Consider the following 4,289-nt stretch of genomic DNA (forward strand, 5'->3'; position numbering starts at 1 on the left):
ATCCCAGAGACAGCCAATGACAATATTAAGAATGAAATGGTAGGTGCTCCTGGGGAAGGTACTGATACATGTAATCAAGAGCAATCACAAGCACAGGACACAAGGGCCTGAGTTTCCAAATTTATAAGAGGGGCCACTGCTGAAATATCAACAGCCCTACCCCTAAAATGGACGTCAAACAGACCTATTTGGCAACAGCAGTGGCCCATGACAAAAGAAAAAGTTGCAGGCACTTGAACAACTGGTGCAAGAGCAGCTGGAGGTTCAACACAGAGAAGTGTCTACCAGGCCACGGAATCCCCCCGTGTTTGTTGTAAAAAAGAGATCAGGAAAATGGCGGGTGATAACGGATTTAAGAGCAGAGAATGGAGTCATTCAACCAGTTTGTCCTTACAGCCTGGAATTCCTTTCCCTTCTTTATTACCTAGGCCATGGCCTATAATAGTAATTGATTTAAAGGATTGCCTTTTCACAATACCATTGCATGAACAGGATAGGGAAAAGTTTGCTTTCTCAGTACTTTTTTTTTTTTTTTTTTTTAAATAAATGTTGTGCCCAGGGGCATGTGTCTATTTACTTATTTATTTTATATGAGAGCTCTGGCTGCATGTACACCTGCATGCCAGAAGAGGGCATCAGATCACATTATAGATGGTTGTGAACGAGAACCGATTTAAGAACAATGAATAGAATAATTCAACCTATTATGAAACGAATTTTTCTTAGCACATAAACAAAATAAAAAGTAAAGACATATATTAAAAAGATTTCTGAATTAATTATAAAAGGTAAAATAAGACTATGTCAATTGTCAGGAACAGACCTGGCCGAAATTGTAATCACTCTTTCTAATGCTGAAATTATGGCATTGTGAATAATCAATTAAAACTGACAAAGAGCTTTAATAACTATTTGGGAGAAATTAATGACAAATATCCAAAAATCAAACATACACAGTTTATAAAAAGAAATAATTGGATTTTTCCACATATTATAAAGAGAACACCAATTCCAGAGGCATTAACTGTCTATACTGATGCAAACAAGATGGGAATGGCATGTTATGTATTTACCTGAAATGAAAAATATGGTTACCAAGAAAATTTACAAAGATTAGATCTGATCAGGGAAGACCTCCTATCAGCAGAGACACGAATGTCTTCATAAAACAAATAAGCCCAAGTGATTCAGTCGCACCGGCTGCCTCGATTATTTATTTCTCAAAAATTTGCATACAAATCAACTTCAAAAGGGCTAGCCCAAATTATAGATCCCAGAGAAACTGGACAAAAAACACACAAACTGAACAGAAAAGCACAGAAACTAGACCAAAACCACAGAGATTAGACAGAAAACTAAAAGACTGGGCAAAAAAACCCACAGAGACTAAACAACAACAACAACCAAAATACAGCTAGCTTTTCCAGGACTGGGCCAATATCCCAATTTTCATAGGGTGTCCTAAAGATGCCTCTGCCCCCAGAAAAATAATTTTAAAAACAGAACACCTCCATTCCCAAAAGATGGGATGGATGTTTTGGGTCGTTTGATGTATTATGGTTGTTTGTTGTTGTCTAGGATGGTTGGTTATAAGTTGTTATTGGTTATGGTCAGGAAGAAAACAAAATAAAATTTAGATCAAGGATCTCTTTCTTTCCTCTATTTTTCTTTTTCTCTTTTCTTTCTCTCTTATCTACTGATGGGGAAAAGGAGGAAAAAAGGAATGATAAGGGAGGGGATATAAGGAGATGGATTATTGTATCTTGATAGAAATTTAAGGTTATTTTAACTATTGTTTATTTATTGTATGTTGATACAAAATTTGTATTATACATAAGGAGAATTGTGATATAAAGTTTTAGTTTTATAATTCTAATAATTATTTTAATTGTATAAAGTTTTTTAATGTTAGAGAAAAAGCCATTTTTTTTTAACAAAAAGAGGGACATTTCATGGAAGTTTTGGTTGTGTTGTGTGGGTATGTTTTTGCTATAGACTCAAGTGTGGGATGCAGGAGGGCTTTGTCCATAGCTGACAGCAGCCTTCTGTGTGATTCTTGCCAACAGGAAACTGCCTTGTGCAAGGGGCATGGTTGTTGTCAGCCGAAAACATCCTGATGTGGACTCTGAGAAGGTATAAATAAAAGCCCACAGTCACAGACAGAATGCTACACTTCGCTTCACTTTGAGACGTTATTAGAGAGAAACGATTTCAAGGTTGCTGTGGCTGTTTCTGCTGTTTGACTGGACTGCTGGTACCCTGACATCGAAGAGTGGAATCACCCCAAGGAACTACATCTAAAGGTCCACATCCAGTCCCTATGAACACTTCTTCTCTCCGGTGTCTAGGAACCCAATGACCCTAACCAGTAGGAAGTAGCTAAAGAGAACTATACCCCTTCTCCTGACTAACCTTCTTTATCTACTACCTGGTGTTGGGGTGATGGAAGAGATTGGGGTGAAGAAGGAAAAAAGAGACATAAGAAAGCCAAATAAAACAGGTTGAAAAAAGTCAAAGCCTACAATAGCTAATCAATAATAATTACAAGCCTGGCACCTTCTTTAAAAAAAGAGGCACAAAGAGAAAAGGGAAGCAGGGAGGAGACAGGGGGAACAGGAGAGCATGACCTGTGGAAAAGGCTGGTGGAGGAGTGAGGCTTTCTGTGATGGAGGCCACACTGGATATGCAAAATCTGGGCTAGGCCACAAACCCTACTGTCTTTCATTTCATGTCTCAGCACTGCTACAGCCTGTTTCCTGGATGATCCCCTGCTCTACAGAAACACACAGTTGCTTCATTTAGAGGAGTTCTCTGCCTGTGGGTCTTAACTCCTTTAGGGGTGGAACAATGCTTTCAGAGGGGTCACCTAACACCATCAGGAAATGAAGATATTTACATTATGATTTACAAGATTACAGTTAGGATGTAGAAAGGAAAATGATTTTATGGTTGGGGGGGCCCACAGCATAAGAAATTGTTTTGGTCTTTGTTTGTTGGTTTTTTGAGAGAGGGGTTCTCTGTGTAGCTCTGGCTACTGTGAAACTCACTCAGGCTGGCCTTGACCACACAGAGATCCACCTGTCTCTGCCTCTGGAGTGCTGGACTTAAAGGCTTGCCTCAAGGAAGTGCCATCAAGGAATTGTATTAAAGGGACACATCATTAGGAAGGTTAAGAACCACTGTACCAGCAGGCGTGGTGGAAGGTGTTGCTACAGTGTTCACTTTATTGCAAAAGAAACTGAGGGACAATGTAGATGACTCCCTAGGACAGGGACCCATGCTGTTAGCTTTCAAGGATAGGGAAAATCTCATTGTTGGTTGCTGGGTTTTCTTGTTTTAAATCTGTAGAAACAGTATCTCACGTATCCCAGGCTCTCCCACAACCCACTTTGGAGCCAAGGATGAGCATGAACTTCTGTCCCTCCTCCGTAGATCTCCTAACTGCTTGGTTTATCCACACACTCATGCTTTGTCATAGTGGAGAAAAAGTCACTGGCTCATAGAAAGCAGAGAGATAAAGTTTAGTGAGCAAAAACCTCCCAGTTGTACCCTACCACATTAGGGTTTTAGTTAATTGTACAGGTAGTTAAGCAAAGAAGAGCCACCACAAGCCCATCACTTGTCAGCGTGACGCACAATCATATCACCTTCTGTCATGCCTAATTTCCAAAAGAAACAGTAACCACGTCAGACACCTAAAGTGATGTAATGATGCAAGACAAAAGGGCAAACGCATTATATATTTCACCAGGACATAATTATGCCTAACATGCTATAACTATCACTCACAGAACTGCAAATGTATTACAAGGTTAAAATAGGCTGCACTGTCCCTTGACAGACCTTCATGTAGTATCTGAAACATAAATATGTAGATAAGCTTTGATAGTCCCTTAATTGACCTTATATCACTCCAACACCAAGCTCCAGCTAGTTTCCACTGCACTCGGGAGAATCCGAGGCTGTGAGAACGGATCATGGGTTCTCTGACAAGAGAATGAGGCGGTGTTGAGCTGCTGTGTGGAAGTCCAGGTCGCCCTGGTAGTGTCTGATGGACACGGAGGGTAGAGGGCAGGTGCCAGGACACCTGGGAATGAACCTTCACCAGTAAGCACCACATCCCCTGTCCCTCTGTACTCATGGCCCCCACAGAAGCGACAGGAGGAGGAGAGAGTTACCTCACAAACCTTTATTTAGTTTCACTTTCTTCCTGATGAGGTAGAGAGAGGAGCACACCTACAGGGCTGTACGAGGCTCTTAGAGGAAGAGCAGGGACTCTCCACTTGTCT

Source organism: Psammomys obesus, unplaced genomic scaffold (assembly GCF_907164565.1).
Source record: "Psammomys obesus unplaced genomic scaffold, mPsaObe1.curated_primary_1811, whole genome shotgun sequence".
NCBI classification, from domain to species: domain Eukaryota; kingdom Metazoa; phylum Chordata; class Mammalia; order Rodentia; family Muridae; genus Psammomys; species Psammomys obesus.